This window comes from Drosophila simulans, chromosome 2L (assembly GCF_016746395.2).
Source record: "Drosophila simulans strain w501 chromosome 2L, Prin_Dsim_3.1, whole genome shotgun sequence".
Classification (NCBI taxonomy): domain Eukaryota; kingdom Metazoa; phylum Arthropoda; class Insecta; order Diptera; family Drosophilidae; genus Drosophila; species Drosophila simulans.
Window position 1 is genome coordinate 23,746,544 of NC_052520.2, and position 18,405 is coordinate 23,764,948.

The following is an 18,405-nucleotide window of genomic DNA, read 5'->3' on the forward strand; positions in this document are numbered from 1 at the left end:
AAAGCGTGAATCCGCTAACACAAAAGTCGACTTCTACTCGGGAAGAACAGAAAATAACTACCTCGAACGAACAAACGCAGCATATATCAACTGGTATTGAAACGATGATGATCTCATCAGCAAACCCTAAAAGAGTTTATGACATTCATGCAAACCACAATGCAAGAGCTTATGCGAAACCAAAATATGCTGATACTGCTTCTTCTGTCATCCAAATCAATATAATGTCTCCACTTCAAATATCTATGTGGAACGCGAATGGCGTTTCACGGCATAAAAACGAACTTGCCCAGTTCTTATTCGAAAAAAATATTGACGTCATGCTCCTCTCCGAGACACATCTAACAGACAAGCACAACTTCCATATCCCAGGATACTTATTCTACGCCACAAACCATCCGGACGGCAAAGCCCATGGGGGCACTGGTATACTTATCAGAAGTCGCATCAAACACCACCTTTATAACAGAACTGAAATGGACTACCTGCAATCCACTTCCATAAGCATGCAATCCAGCAGCGGCCCCGTCACTCTGGCCGCAGTCTACTGCCCACCTCGTTTTGTAGTTTCTGAGGACCAATTCACGGAATTTTTCAACTCACTCGGTGAGCGATTCATAGCGGCCGGTGACTACAATGCCAAGCATACGCACTGGGGATCACGTCTTCTGACCCCAAAGGGCAAACAACTTTACAACGCGCTCATTAAGCCGCGAAACAAGCTCGATCATGTGACTCCGGGTAGGCCTACATACTGGCCAGCAGATCCAAATAAGCTACCGGATCTCATTGACTTCGCAATAACAAGAAAGATTCCAAGAAATAATATTGCGGCCGAGTCACTTGCAGAACTATCATCTGATCACTCTCCAGTTCTACTTACTCTCTGGCACCGACCACATATAACTGAGCGGCCCTACAGGCTGACAGGCAACAGGACCAACTGGGCAAGGTACGCGAAATATGTTTGTACTCACATGGAACCAACTCAAAAGTATTCACCGACGAGGATGTTGATCGCCTGGTCAAATCGATAGAGGAAACACTTGTTGCTGCAGCCAAGGCCTCTACACCTCCAGACACACACAAAATGACAAATCATAGCAAGACAAATCGTGAAATCGAACAGCTAGTACTTGAAAAACGAAGACTAAGAAGAGAATGGCAGAATCATAGATCCCCAACGGCTAAAGAACATCTAAAAATAGCAACACGTAAACTAACCAGGGCACTTAAGCTTGAGGAAGCCAACGCCCAGCATCTATATATCAAACAACTATCGCCCACCAGCAAAAGGAACCCTTTGTGGAAAGCACACAAAAGAATACAGCCACCGGCAGAAACAGTCGTTCCACTGCGAGGTCCCTCTGGAAGCTGGATACGCAGCGACGAAGATAGAGCTAATGCGTTCGCCGATCACCTTCAGAAAGTATTCCAACCAAATCCTGCTAGCAACTCATTTGTCCTCCCTGTAGTAACTAAAAGCTTGCCCCCTATAAATCCAGTAACATTCAGCCAAAGTGAGATAGCATCTATCATAAAAGATCTTAATCCCAAAAAATCACCTGGACATGACTTGGTGGCACCAAAAATGATCATAGAACTCCCACCGTGTGCGGTTCTGACCTTATGCCATGACCAATATGCAACGCTATTACGAAACATGGATACTATCCCCAAAGGTGGAAAAAGGCGGTTATAGTAATGATTCCCAAGCCAGGCAAAGACAAAACGCAACCCTCATCCTACAGACCAATCAGTCTCCTAACGTGTCTCTCGAAACTGCTTGAAAAGGCATTTTTAAAACAACTAACTCCCTACTTAAGAAGGCGAAATACAATACCATCGCATCAGTTTGGCTTTCGCAAAAATCACGGAACGATCGAACAGGTCAATCGCATCACAAACGAAATTCGTACCGCTTTTGAGCACCGGGAATACTGTTCAGCTATATTCTTAGATGTTGCACAAGCATTTGACCGAGTCTGGCTGGAAGGACTAATGTACAAGATAAAAAACTGCTTCCCCAGAACACGCACAAAGTGTTCGAATCTTATCTCTTCAAAAGAGTGTTCTCAACCAGGTGTAACAGTTCGACTTCACACGACCGCGTTATCAATGCTGGAGTCCCCAAGGTAGTGTACTGGGCCCCGTTCTTTACACCCTATTCACAGCAGACATGCCTACAAACTATCAGCTCACAACCTCTACGTTTGCTGACGATACCGCAATACTTAGCCGATCTAGATGCCCAGCAAAGGCAACAGAGCAACTTGCCTGCCATCTTAAAATAGTGGAAAGATGGTTTGCGGACTGGCGCATTAAGATAAACGAGACCAAAAGCAGACATGTAACCTTTACACTGAACAGACAAACCTGTCCACCCTGTACCCTGAACAATACATTTATCCCACAAGCAGACGTTGTAACATATCTGGCGTTCACCTAGATAGACGCCTCACCTGGCGGCGACATATAGAATCTAAGAGGACTCATATGAAGCTTAAAGCAGCCAATCTTCACTGGCTTATTAACTACAACTCTCCCCTTAGTCTGGAATACAAAGTACTCCTCTACAATACCGTGCTGAAACCCATCTGGACATACGGCTGTGAACTATGGGGAAACGCTTCAAAAACCAACATTGAAATCATACAGCGAGCTCAGTCCACGATTCTGCGAACTATCACTGGGGCATCATGGTACCTACGCAGCGAAAGCATCCATAGAGACCTCCACATAAACCTTGTCAATGAGGAAATTCAGATGAAAAAAGTAAACATCAAGCAAAGCTCGCCGCACACGAAAATCCTCTCGCGAAGTCGCTTACGCGAGTCTACAGTCAGAGCCGACTGAAGCGCAAAGATTCTCCAGCCCAGCAAAGAAATCCTAGGGCCGCCTCTAACTAATACAATTACTTCACATTGTAATTAATATAAGTTATATAATAAGATTTGAATAATTATTGTTAGTCTCACAAAAAGAGAAGATCCAATAAATAACGCAATAAGTTAAAAAAAAAAAATAAATATAGATACAAAATTTTTTTTCTTTGGTAAGGTAAATATTTTTATGGAATATCGGCCAGATCGTTTATATGGCAGCTATATGAAAGTTGACCAAATCACTTGAAACTTTGTGAATCATCTTGGGGAAGTAAAGAGTAAAACAAACCAAATTTGGTGAAGATAAGTCATCATTTCGAATTTCTGCCAAAAAAAAACGCATAAAAAACCACTGTGCACTGTAGAGTCAACAGAAAACCTGTAAACTGTTCCAGGAACCAAATAGTAATCGAACAGGCGGATTTCCCGTCTGTAAAGCTTATAATCCTTTTTAAATCAAAAACGCGTCATATTGTGCGATTTACAGACCGCACAACATTGCTTCTCTCACTAAAATATTTAGTAAAAATAGATGTCGTCAATGCAATCCACTGCGAAATTATGGGAAATTATGACCACGGAACACAATAGAGCAGGACAGGAAAACGTAAAATAGGTCCTTCGTGACTACTTTTTTCCCAAAATTGCCCAGCTAGCGGCAGAAATTACAGCAAATTGCAGAAACAAAGCAAAATACAATCGTCACCCAGTGCAACAAACCATAGCGGAAACACCAATTCCCGGTTATACTGGGGAAATTATCCACATAGATATATTTTCAACTGATCAAAAGCATTTTCTAACTAAATTCGCTATAGTCCAACCAATCGATTCAAGAGCAATCGTAGATATAAAAACTCCGATACTACCACTAATAAACCTGTTCCCCAAAATAAAAACAGTTTACTGCGACAATGAAAGGTCTCTCAACTCACAAACCATACGAACCATCCTAGAAAATAGGTATGGTATACAGGTCTCAAATGCGCCCCCCTTGCACAGCACATCTAATAGCCAAGTTGAGAGATTTCATAGAACCCTAGCGGAAATCGCACGGTGCATCAAGATAGATCAAAACATAACCGAAGCGACCGACCTTATTCTATTCGCAACAATAGAATATAACAGAACTGTCCACTCGGTTATAAATAAAAAGCCTCATGAAATAGTTTACGCTATTCCACTAGATCTTGCGGGCACAATAAGAGACAAAATCAAAGAAGCTCAAGAGAAAACACGTAGGTATTCAAATGCATACAAAGGCAATAAGCAGTACCAAGAAGGCGAAAAGTCTGGTTAAAAACCAACAGACGCCTGGGTACCAAATTAACTCTGCTCAAAAGAGGTCATCGAGGCTGATCTGGGCACGACAGTGCTTATTAAAGGGAGGGTGGTCCATAAGGACAATCTTCGGTAAGAGGATGCCCAATTTAATTTTATATTTTTCAAAAAAATTTTTATATTATCACCTTTTTGTACTTTGGTGACGTTTGTTTGTTGTTGTCTCCATATTTTTCACACTTAGGTTAGGAAACTTTCTACTCCCGTTAGACCTATTGACAACTCCCTCCTGGACCAAAAACTAAACGAATACTCACACAGGTACGTCACGTAATCTTAATTTTATAGGGACTGCTTTGAAAGCAATAGCGGGGACACCTGACTCTGACGACTGGGACCAGGTGAGGTTTAGACAGGGACAGCTAACGGACTCGGTAAACGGACAGATAGAAATAAACGACAAAATACAATGACAATTCTATTTTAAAGTCGGACAACTTAGACACAGAACATTTGTACGAGACGACTTTGGCAAAAAACCGTGTTGTAATTCAAGAACTTGAAAATTTAATACTTGCAATCACCCTTTCCAAATTAAACGTAATAAGTCCAATAATCTTGAATGACGTTGACGTAAAGGAGATTGAAAGTAAACATCCCACAAACGTTAGCTTGCCAGATATTTTAGAGGTAGGCAGCATAAAAACTTTTCAAAATCGGGACCTATTGTACTTTTTAATAAAATTTCCGAAGCCTTTGTTAACTTGTAGAAAAATAAGAATATTCCCGGTACAGCATGAAAATAGAATCTTAGTTTTCGAGGTCGGTAGCACGTTTGATTTGCGGGACGGAAACCTTCGCCGTCAAGGACTGCAATGTATCAGCGGGCACCACCTTCTGCAGGAGATCGAAAGCGCCAACCTGCGCAAAACAACTCATATCTGGCATGGTCGCCCATTGCAACACCCAGCTTGGACACTTGGACCCAGTCACCATGATCGACGAGGGAATGCTCATCACCAACGATGTAACGATAAATATCACCAACGAAAAGGGAATAAGCCGAAAAATATCAGGAACTTACCTGGTATCATATACCGAAAAAATTAAAAAAAAACGGCACCCTTTATGTCAACAATATCGGAACATCAAAGAAGAAAGCCGCAGTTTCAGCCATGGCTCAAGTAAACGTTCTGAGACATCTATAGCGCCTTAGTCTGTCATCAATTCGCGGAATGAGCGTTAAAAATCTGCAGCACATCAAACACCTTCAATCCCGACTGCCATCAGGCAACACCTGGATCTTTTGCTCTGTCTCCTCCACAGCCTCAATAACCCTGGTCATCATCTTTCTTATCTACCGTCTGAAAGTCAAACGTCAACAACCGTCTAAGACCATTAAATCCAGGGACGACTTCATCTTAAGACAAGAGGAGTTTACACAAGCAAGTCAGAGGGGAGCAACGACAGCGTAATGCGAGGCGGGCATGAGCGTGCTGGGTGACCGTTGAGGGCATGAAACTCCAGTTGGCACGAGGCGCTGACTAGGCGCTCTGCTGAGTCCGCTGCCTCCAACCGAAGGCCTCCGTCAACAAAAAACTGTACATACCGTCGTTAAATTTCCGAAAATAAGATTGTGAATAAAATTAAAATGGAGTATTCTAAAATAAATATGCAACTTCCTTTTCGAACAGATATTCGAGGACAAGTAAATACTGACAATAATAAGGCAATTTATAGCTAACAATATCCTTTTGCTATGTCAGTCTCAGATTTCGTTAATAATGAATTCGATAGAAGGCTAAATGAACAAATTAAAAGAACAAGTAAAAGCCCTTATAATTCACCAGGCTTAGTAGTACCCAAAAAGGGTCAAAACGAAGATAAAACTCTAAAAACAATACCGGACAGACATGTCAGTAATATTATCTCATATAGGAAAGTCAAAATATCTCTCAACAATTGATTTGGAATCAGGATTTCAAATTTTTATGAAAGAGTCAGATATTGAAAAATATATTAAGACTGGGAAATTTAAATTTTTTTTTATGCCATTATGGTTAAGAAGAGCACCCAGAATATTTCAAAGAACAAGTCCGAAAAACTTTATATCGATGATTTAATAATCTTTTCAAATACAACTGAACAACAATATACCAATCTAATTCAAATATTTAATATTTTACAAAAAGCAAATATGAAAATGTCTCTAGAAAAATCTAAATTCTTTAAATTAGAAACAGCATTTCTTGGTTATATTGTTTCTCACAATGTTAATTACATTTACAAACAGATCCTGAAAAAAAATTCCACAATTACATTAAAAAAATGATTCCACAAAGCATTGGAGAACTTCGAACTACTACCTAAATACTAAATATTTAGGAGGAGATAATGGTAAAATTTCTAGGAAAATGTCTACAAAAATAATAATATAATATATAAACCCGGAAGAACAAATGTCGAAGCTAAGGCGTTTTCTCGAATAAAAATAAATAATATTGCAAATAGCGATATAGAACAATCAAGCTCAGATCAAAATACACAGCATTCTGCTGAAAGTAGTTTTAAAAATGTAATACAAGAGACCCGTAAACCGTTAAATCAGTTTCAACAACGGGAGGTATACAATAAATGAGTCATTGAGTGTTATTGATAAAACACGACATATAATCGAATATGACACACCAGAAAATTTAGTAGGAATATTTAAGGATTATCTACCACCAAACAACAGTAGGAATTCATTGCACATTAGAAGGTCTTTATCATATTAAATTACCTTTAGAAAATAATTTTGATAACAAATTTCTTTTTACCAAAATATTTCTGCAAGACGTAGAGAATATAAAGATAAGGCTATCATAATAGCAGAAACACATAGTCGAGCTCATAGAGGGCTAAAAAATTACAAAAAAATTAATAGATTATATTATTGGCCAAATCTATTTATCAAATTAAAGGAATACATAAAAAATTGAACTATTGGCAACGAATATAAATATAATAGGCATCCAATTAAAATCCCTATTGGGGATGCTCCTATTCCAACTAAAGAAGGCGAAAATTTATTACGCACAAAATCTTATTTTCTTAACTCGTATTGACGCATATTCAAAATTCCTGGTTGTAAAGGAAATTCAAAATAAACTAAACATCGAGAATAAAGTAATGGAATTACTCCAACCATTTCCCCACGCCAAAGTAAGTATGACTGACAAAGAACCAAGCTTCACCTCTGCTCAATTTAAATCCTTTGGAAAAAGATGAAGATGTGGTTTAACTTTACATTTCGCAGACCCCAGACACAGTACCTCGAACGGACAAGTTGAAAGGGCACATTCAACATTAACAGAATTGGCTCGTTGCATAAAAGAAGAATTAAATCTCATTGACTATTCAAAATAATTAGTAGAGCCGCAAAATAATTCAATCAGAGCATTCATTCTACACCAAATCTAAAACCTATTGATATTCTATATAATAAAATTCAACACAAAAACATTTCAAAAATTCTAAAGAACATTTAAGAAACTATGTTAAAAGGTCATAAGAGGTCATGTCAGTGAAGTTTATGAAAAGAAACATGGAGAAAGAAATAACTAAAAACTAGATATAAGAAACAGGTTGTTAAGGAAAACATACCTAACAAAATAATAATCAATAGTAGAAACAGAATTATTCACATAGACAATATTAAGATTTAACAAATATTATATTTCTTTTAAAATTACAGAAAATGCATTTCTTATTACTTTTAACACCATTCGTAGTGATAGGCACTTCAGAAATAATTGAATACTCCAATCACGAATTTTTCCTGTTATTGAACAGGAAATGTTTTTTTCATAGGAAAAAAAAAATGTTCTTTCTTATGAATCATGTGCCGACTTATTTCACGTAACTATTTTAAATTTATTATGCGTGTTTACAGCGCAGAAGTTTATTAGTAACTAAACTCAAATTATATAAGCTTGCTGCACGCAGCAGCGTTAGAATATGCGAACAAAGAGTTATCGCCGATCAGTACCGAAAACACTCAAAAAGGAATTAACCGTTGCTCGCAGGCAACTTGAGTGTTTGAGTACAAATTAAACAATTATTATGTTAATTCAAATAATAATTCTTCTTCTTTATTAAGTGCATCAGAATACGACTGATCACTTTTGAGCTCTGTCTAAAACTAAAGTACAATTTCATATTCAAATATTTATAGCGGCACTTCCGCCGCTATTTCCACCACGTCCAGAATGCTAACGCTGCGCCTGTGGGGGTCCGTTTACAGTAACCGGAAATTCCGCTGATTTATCGCAATAGATTCGACCGGATACTGACTTAGCATTCAGTTCAGTATAATTGACCTTACTTATGATAACTTACATAGTAGTAACATAGTAGATAGTAGATAAAAAGTAGTTGAGTGATTCTTACATACATCGTTGTTCATTATATATATTTAACAGTTTTTAAATAAATAATCGATCTAAAATCAGGATACATTAAAAGGATACAAATAAAAGGTCACAATGGGAAATAACTTACGAACTACAGTTAATCGAATAATTTTGTCACAAATGATATCAACTAGATCAAATGGGGAATTAATGAGTTAGGCACTGTTTGGAAATGGTTAGCTGGAACTCCGTATCGCGATGACTTCATTAAAATACAGAATAAAATAAATGATTTAATCGAAAACAATAACCAACAATTTATTATCAATTCCAAATTGTTTAGCGAGATAAAATCACTTTCTGTTCATTTAAAAACATTTTATTGATCAAGAATTGCCGTTACAAAAACATCGTTTACGATTGTTAGCATTCGACTTGAAAACATAATTGATACTATTGCACTGGCAAAAATTGACGTATTTAACACAAAAATGTTAAATAATGAGGACATTAAAGAAATATTAAATCCGCAACAAGAGCCTGTTATTATTGCAGATTCCATGGATATCTCTGTATTCAAAATTGCATTTGCAATTAAATTGCAATTAATTATTTATATCAAATGAAATTTGATAATAACAAATAGATGCGAAATTTATTATGCCAGATCGATTTCATGATGGAAAATTACAAATAAGTAATCAGGTCGCAAAATGCGAAAATACTTTTTATGCAATATCTAATTTTAAGAATAAACTTTTTAATAACTATGGTATTTTATAATAAAACATGTTTTACCCTCTTACTAAATGGACAGAAATCTATTTTCACTAAAATACGAGAAAAAATAAGAAGAAAGATATCAAGAAAGATTCAAGAAGGTGCAATTCTAATAAATGGAATAATATTGTAAGCAATTCTCATTTAGAGAAATTGATGTAGAGAATTGATTTATAGAATAACGTACAACGGCACAACCACAATAAATAATATTTCATACACCAACCACTTTAAGAATCTGCAAATATCAGATTACATAAAATCCAACAACTCAGAACTTACTCTTGACAACATTAATATTTTAAGCCCATTTATTGAAATTTACAATTGGAAAATATCAATTTAATTTATATTATTAATTTTAATAATTTTGTATTTGATAATACATTAATAATAAAATTCAGAAATATTTTAATTGTAACCAAACAAAAACGGCCAGAAAATATTCAAATACTAAGTAAGAATTTTTAACAGAATTGAGAGAGCGTTTAAGCGAAATTCATAATGAAGTGGGGCGCGTCATTTTAGAAAGGGGAGAGTTATCCAACCCATAAATATAGCAATCTGCCCCAGTTGATAGACAAATTTCAAACTTCAATCTCAGCAGCATTTCCTTTGCCCTTGATATGTCGCCAACACTTAGCCACCCGATAAATAACCAAAATTAAAGTTAACACAACCTCCACTTGTAGACCAAGCCATGATTAACTTATTGCGCTTCAATCAAACTGCATCAGTCAGCAAATTTCAATTTCACAATACAGAGAATTAATTTCAGCATAATTTCAGCTTTCAACATAATTGAAAGTTCAAAAAGTTTCGAATGAAAAGCTTCTGGCCGAAGTTGATTGGATCAGGATTAAAAATTAGAAGATCAGTCTGAATTCCAACGAGATCGTGAACAGCTTCAAATCAAAGATAACTTATTAATAAAGTCTCTTGTAATAGTATCAGTGAATAAATATTATATAAATTAAAGTAAACATTATATTTTATATAATTAAATAGTAACAATTTTAATTAGTACGTACTCTGACTGATTGGACCCGAGACGGCAAACTTACTCCCGGAGGAAGCTCCTCGACCGGTACGGGCAACGTCCATGTCCCCGACTGCTGGAGTCACCGCCTGCCTCCTATCTCAATCGTGCGCACGTCTTCTTCCTTTCCTCCTGGATCTGCTTGTTTCACTTATTTAAATGCACCTGTCGAAGCCCTCGTGCGTGTTCCAACCACCGCCAGATTCGCCTTGCGACGATGTTGGGAAGTATCAGCAGCTGAATTCTCACGGTCCTTTTTGTGGGTAAGAGCACATTTCCTTGAAATTCAGCACCTACCGAACACTACCCTCGGAATATGGGTGTTTCCCACTAATGGGCAGTATTCAGAGGTTCTCGAAAACATCAAGCGTTTAGCACGGCTGCAAGAGGAGGAGGTGAAGCTGTGGGCCACCGCCATCACAGCCGCAACCTCCAGCAACACCACCGACACCGCAACCACGCACGCCAACACCACCACCCCGTTCGCCACCTCCCCAGTCTAGGGAATAACCTTTTTCATTAGCTATTTTAAAGCAATGAAAAGACGAGATTTTAAACGATATGCTTTTATTGGTTTTAGCGACCGAGATTCTGCATAGATGCGATATGTACAAGTTAACGAATGCGAATGGTAATGTGCGACTTAATTGCAGATCGAACAGGAGAACGCTAAGCTAGATAGATTCGTGAGTAGAAGGGAGAGAGCGCGCGGAGCTTAGATAACTAAGATATTGCTGCACAGCTGAGGTACCGCCTAAAATGTCTCCGAAGTTGGCAGCAAATTATACAAATGAGTTTAAAACTTGCTGGCGGCTACGTGGCCCGACTTTGAACAGAATTCCTAAGGGGTAGCAGACACAGCTTACTCACTGCAAGCTTTGTCAATCTTGTTGGTGTCCTCAGCACAGCAACTCGACTCCATCTCTTCATAATGCCGGCTGTGGTTGTACTTGGTAATGCTGTAGTCATCAGCAGCTTCCGCCAGCGGAGCGGACTGTTCCTTGTTGGCCCGCTTTTCGATCATCTCGCCGAGAATGTGTTCCAGTAACAAAGTCAACAGGCCAGGAAGGTTTGATATGCGAAAGAACTGGACCGTAGAATTTAGCAGACCAGATCGCAGGTGCCAATGTCATGCAAAAGGATCAGCTCCTGCTCCACCTCCGGGCATTCCTGGAGCACCATATCCATCGGGGGCAGGTTGGTTGGCCGGCATCTGGTGCGGATGGTGGTGCAGCGGATGCTGATGTGGTGTGGATGATGGCGATGTTGCAGGTGCAACGGCTGTTTCTACATGGCCTACCCTGGGATCGGTGGTGACTTTTCGAACATCTAGCCGCTGAATTGCCCCTGGCCCACTTGTTGATCCATACCCTGTGAAGGTGGAGGTGGCATGGAGTAAGGTGGCTTAACACTTAACCTGGTACTTCTTGTCGCAATTCTGGAGACGAAACGCTGCAGTGAGATGCATGTTACGGCGGTGGTTGCTGAACTCCTTCTTGTTGTTGCGATTGCTGCTGCTGGTCTAGCATGCCGGGCATCCTATTCTGCTGGCCTGGTCCCGAGAATCTTATTCCGTTGTCCATCGACATATGCTCCGGTCCACCGCTTACCTCCAAATAAAGGAATTAAGCGTTACGAGAAAGGCTAAAAACAGCGACTCGAATTTCGGTTCAAGTGGGAGGATGAGCGCAAAGAAGAGAATTAGCAGATTTCGTTGCTTGCCTTTGTACGCACACAAATATAACTCTTTCTGTATATGCAATTTTGCGTAATTAACAGAGATACTTTTAATGTTCACTGCTTTTAATTTGTCTGAATATTATTGACACAACTTGTTGTTCAACAACGCATTTAGCAACAATAGCGAATTAATCAAAGTTAAAGCTTAAACAGCATTGTATGATTTGCACATATTTTGTTTATGCACAAATCAGTTTTTTTATTACCTATTTTTGAGCTATGAAAATAAGAGTTTAAGTAGCAATTTCGAGCATAAGAAAAGATTTTATTGGCTTACGCTAACGAGATTCTGCATCGGTGCATATATGCAAAGGTTTCAAAAGCGAATGATAATGAGCGAACATCACGACGCTAAGCCAGAGGTGTAGGGAATATTAGCGTGGATCTCAGGAACTACAGAAGCTAGAATGTTGAGATTAAGCATACAGATTCCAGAGACATAGACGTAGCGGAAGTTTGTTTCCAAATGTTGCCACGGCCACTCTAACTCCCAAAAACTGACACGACCACACTTTTGAAAAATGTTTAGATTTTCCTACGTCTTATTGTTTGTCTTGCGAATTTGTATCTATATACCAAAAACACTGTGGCCACGCCACTTCTTTAACCTACAAAACGCCCAAACGGACACGTCCACACCTTTAAACAATTTTAAAATATTTTCTCATTTTAATCCCCAATATCCATCGATATCTCCAAGGAAAATGATTCAATTTCGCGTTGACTAGCTGAGTAACGGGTATATGATAGTCGGGGAACTCGACTATAGCATTCTCTCTTTTGTTTTTATTAGACCATTAAATGTCTATCGATTTGATAAAAAAACCTTTGTCGCACCTACAAAACTCTATAGTTTAGATTACTTTCATTAAGGCAAATTTTTTAATTGGCAATTCTGTATATTTTTTAAAGAAATTTTTTAAAGCCACCTTCCAGAATATATTCTTAAGAAGTTTTATATGCTGATGGTAAATTTATGCAAACTACTTTTGGACATAGTATTGATTATGTAAGTTAGCACCAAACGAATTCGCAACAACAATCTGCGAAGGCTTACACGCGCATCCGGCCGTGCACCTGCAGTAGCCAATAAATGCAAGATCAGCGTCTGGAGCGCTTCCGTGGGAGCGACGATGGCAGAGCCAGCAACGGAGTTGGCACTGACGCTAGCAGAAGCAGCGACGGTGCTATAAATACCACCCAATTTTGTACTTTAAATTTAGTTCCGATTTTTGTCAAAATAAAGACGGACCACCGGTCCTAATTACCTTCTTGTGAAAATAAACAAACGTTTACTTTAACTTGTATTATATCTGCAAAATATAAATTATATATTATAAATAAAAGCAATAACAAAAATCTATAAGTATTAAACATACTACATGCTAATTACCCTATTTATAATACACTGATATTTGTATATACATACCGCTTCAAAAAATGATCTTCTTTTAAAAACAACAACATGGTGAACAACATAAGAAACTCTTATTGCATCCCAGTCTATAGAGTGAAACACACACCAGAAAAACAACCAAAAAGATGTAATCAACGCAACTGTTGCATACGAAGTCTGCGCAAGCCGTTGAGATCCTGCATTTGTGAGTATCCAGGGTGTACGTGTTGATGGTATGGTCCCCGATGGCTTGTTAGTCTTTTCTTGGCTGTATTGCTTTGGATGATGAATGTTTACTGAAAATAGTGCATTTGAGAAAACATACATAAATTATATATGTAGACACAAGAGAGAACGCTGTAGTTAAGTTTCTCGACTGTGAGATACCCATTCCTATCATTAGTGCTATTGGGAGCGCAACAGAGAAAGGTCAACATTTTATCGACACAATTTTCGCAGTTTTGGGCGTTTTGTGGTCATGCGAACATCATTAAACAACAAAGTTGTGATACGTCTATGTCTAGCTCTAATAGTTTCTATTATCGCGAAGTACGTACGGACGGACGGTTAGACATAGGCAAATCGACTAGTTTATTAATCCTGAATAATAATACAAGGATGGATTATCACTATAAAAAGTCAGAACGTAACATTAAGTATAGTTATAAATTGTTAATCATGCAAATGGTCTGTAGTCGTCTATATGTGATTAATGGAGACGAATATAGCAAAATTTACAAAATACCATCTTCTGTTAACTTTAAATCTGTGGCAAGCTTTGAGGTGTTTTTCAATTGTTTCTCAATTATTTTGCAAAAAATTCAGCAATAATCTTATGATTGAAGTGAGGTTGTTTTTTATGAAAACATATTGAAAAACCACAAGCGCAAGTTGCTGATATAGTAAGTGAAGAACTAGGGGCCTATACAAAAATAAAACTTATTTATTTTACTTATTTTATAGTTTTTGACGGTTCAGAAGGTTTTTTATGGTAGCTAGTACAAATGTGATCTGTGCAAAACCACTTCGTCGTAATTGGAAAATAAATAAATTTTTTAAAAGTAAACATTTGTGGCGGGGCATTGCTAAAAGCCACATCTTTTAGTACTGCCAATGTTATGCTGCTATCTCAAATCCGTATTCCTGACGCAGCGCCAAGTCACCGGGGTAACCAAAGGCGATCATGTAGCTGGTTGCTGGGAATGCCGAGCGTTACTGTTCCAAAAGGTCATGGTATAAGAGCTTTTTATAGGATCCCTTTCAAGATGAAAGACCTGATGGAGGAAGCGCGCACAGTGGACCAAATTAAAAACAAGTGAGAATTCTACAGTCGAGTTTCCCGACTATCAGATACCCGTTCCTCAGCTAGTGGGAATGTGAATGCGAAATTGCATTCTTTTTTCTGGTATATCGATAGATTTTTGGGGAATAAGAAAAAATTTAAAAATGGTTGAAAAGTGTGGGAGCGACCGTTTTTTGGCGTTTTTTAGGTAAATGCAGGGGCTTGGCCACATTGTTTTTGGTTACCGATACAAATTTGCAAGAAAAACAATAAAACGAAAGAAAATCGAAACATTTTTCAAAAGTGTTGGCGTGGCAGTTTTGTCGGATTTAGTGCTTTAGAGTGGGCGTGGCAAATGGTTTTTGGCAAATCGATAGAAATATACGAGACTAATTAAATTATGAAAAAATATCCCAAAAATGTTCAACAGTTTGGGCGGGGCAGTTTTGAGCGGTCTTAGGGCGTTAGAGTGAAACAAATGTTAAATTTTTTCTCATTTCATTTACCCATATCTATCGATATCCCAAAAAAATAATGAAATTTCGCGTTTGCATTTTCACTCAATGAGTGAAGATTATCTGATAGTCGGGGAACTCGACAGCATTCTCTCTTGTTTTTTTTTTTTTTTTGTGGTGATCAAGTAATTTTTTTTCCGATAAACCAACGACAAAAGATGGTCCTTCAATCTCAAGGGGTAAATTTTGTTACAACCAATGCTGTTACTTTACTTGCTGTTACTCTACTTTCCGATAGAATTACAGAATTGATTCAAAGTTCAATCGCTGAATGTATACCCAGAGCTATTGCAGCTCAAGGAGGTAGATCAGATAGTATACGTGGCGACGTTTTGGATTCGATGATATAAATTATGTTGGAGACATTCCAAATCAAACGATACATTAAGGTCCACCGGTCTGTCATAGAAGTGTCTCATCTGACTTGATGAACCGAACAGATAAAGTAGTGCCAGTTATCCAACCCATAAATATAGCAATCTGCCCCAGGTGATAAACAAATTTCAAACTTCAATCTCAGTAGAATTTCCTTTACTCTTGTCTTTGTCGCTAGCAATTTGCCTGCCTTTGCCCTTGTTATTGTCGCCAACACTTAGCCACCCGATAAATAACCAAAATTAAAGTAAACACCACCTCCACTTGGAGACCAAAGTGAATAAACGATATGGATGAGACTCCTCTATTGCCGACATGTGTATGTTTGGCTACGAAGAAAAGTAACGGTAAAACATAGAGACAAATGCGAAGTGCGTCAAGATCGGAAGCAGCTACAAGAAGGAGAGGTACGAAAGAAACAGCAAAAAATTACGGTGAAACACCAAAAACGGCGCGACAAATAAATACACGAAGACAACCACAAGAGAAAAAAGAAGAAGCGGTGATGGAAAATCAAGTACAATTACAACAAATACTTCAGCTGCTGAGTTTGAAAATACTCCAAAAGTCTCATTAGAGGGCTTCGGTAAAGTTGTGGCAGATTTTGACGGCGTGTCGGTGCCTGTCGAAAATTGGATTGAGCGCTTTTAACTGAGTTCAAACGAAAATTTGGAAGTGCAGAAGTACACGAGAAACTGGCAAATAGGAAAAAATTGCAAACGGAGAGTTTTCATGAATTCGTCTTGCAGATGAAGAAAATTGCCGCGCTGGGCCAAGTTGAAACCAAGTCTGTAATACGTTATGTTGTAAATGGACTGAGCATCAAAACCGAATACAAATGTATAAGGCATACCTGTAATACATATGAGGAACTTAAAGAGCGGTATGAAACTTGTACAAGCACAAGTGAAGGACGCGCTGAGCGACGCCGAGGAAGCAAATGCCGCCAAAGAGGAACTACAGGCGTTGAGCAAGGAGGCCGAGCGCAAGGTCAAGCCCCTGGAGGCAGAAGTATTACAGCTGAATATCTGGCCAGCTCAGAGGAGAGGGTGCGACGTGCTGCTGAAACGGAGCGTGACGAATTGGCCGAAGAAATTGTAACTACCAACTGTAATGAACTGATTTCCTTATTTTCGCTCGCTACGGATTGCAGCGGCTAGCTCAGAGAGTTTGTGCGTTCGTCCATTATATGTATGATTTGTGTGATTGCCCGACCAAGGAAAAGCAATGGGTTCTTATTATAGCCGTTTATTCCACTGTCTTATAGATAACTCCTTCGGCGATCTCGCTACTCCTGCGGCGTTTCTCCTGCAACGCCTTGCCTCAGTGGTCCTTGCTCCTTGACACGGACGAAAAGTTGGCCCGGCCGGGATTAGGATGTTATGGGCAGTGTTTATCGTCCTCGGACGAGGCAGCGCACTGACCCTTTCGACAGGCCAGATCCTTCTCCTCCACTCCCAGGATCTCTACTCGCTTGTGGTGATCGTCCTTCGGGCTTCTTGCCGCCCGATGCTTCCACTGTTTCTTATTTTCTGACTTGACACCTCGTTCTCACACCCGAACTTCTTCCGTTAACACTCTGTCTCACTAACTGCCTCCTATTCCTCCGCCTTTAGACTCCGTTCCGACTGCGCGCGGACCGCTCGACTCGCGCCGGTACTCTCCTCGACTATCCTCGCGTACGTACTCGCGTGTTGAGACTGACTGCCTCGAGATGCACTTGCGCCGTCCCCTTATAGGCCGCGGGGATCCCGTTATTTCCCCTTTTGAGCACGGCCCGCTCGGGTACAAGGCCCAACAGTTGTACCGTTAGTTCACGGTGCGTCTTCTTTGTGCCTGTCCGAAATCCGCACCGTTACCGTTCGACCCCTGTGCCCTTGGCCCGCTCGAGTCTCTCCGCTTTGCACTGGCCGCCTTGCATCGCGGCTGTTGCTGGGCCACTCCCCTACACGAGATTTGTGGGGAGTTTTAAGACTCCTCACACAACAATGCCAACAAGGGCTCCTTAATGATCGACGAGAAGCGCCGATTGGAAGCCCGCATTGCCACTCTTGAGGAGGAGTTGGAGGAGGAACAGTCCAACTCTGAGGTGCTGCTGGATCGCAGCCGCAAGGCGCAGCTGCACATTGAGCAGCTGATTACTGAGTTGGCGAACGAAAAACCGAACTCTCAGAAGAACGAAAACGGGCGCGCTCTGCTCGAACGCTAAAACAAGGAGCATAAGGCTAAGCTTGCCGATATCGAGACAGCACAGCGCACTAAAGTAAATGCTACAATCGCCACGCTAGAGGCCAAGATCGCCAAGCTAGAAGAGCAGCTGGAAAATGAGGGCAAGGAGAGGCTGTTGCAGCAAAAGACCAGAATGACCGAGTGTAAACAATGATTGTGATGGCAGCGCGATAGCACAGGTGGCAGCACTGCAGGAAACTATCGATAGGATCAGGAGAGCAGTAATAATAGTAAATATTACACTAATATTACATGTATATCTAGGAACAGATTTTTTGAGACTTTACAATCTGTTTTCAGAAGTTGTAAAAAGCCAAGATTGCAAATGTTAAAAATTATTTTCCCTCTTTTCATCAAAAAGGTCACGGCAAGACTAACTTGATCACGCACGCATTCTATTGATGTTGGTATGGTTAAGCCAATTCACCAACTCCATTTACATGTGTCACAAGCAGTAGAAAAGTCAATATGCGCCGAAGTGGATAATTA

The 18,405-nt window shown here is 39.4% G+C and overlaps 1 pseudogene; it reads left to right on the top strand.

Annotated features, from left to right (window-relative positions):
- Positions 1 to 16,572: 16,572 nt before the first annotated feature.
- LOC27208907 lies at positions 16,573 to 18,105 on the top strand (annotated as a pseudogene).
- The last annotated feature ends 300 nt before the right edge of the window (positions 18,106 to 18,405 follow it).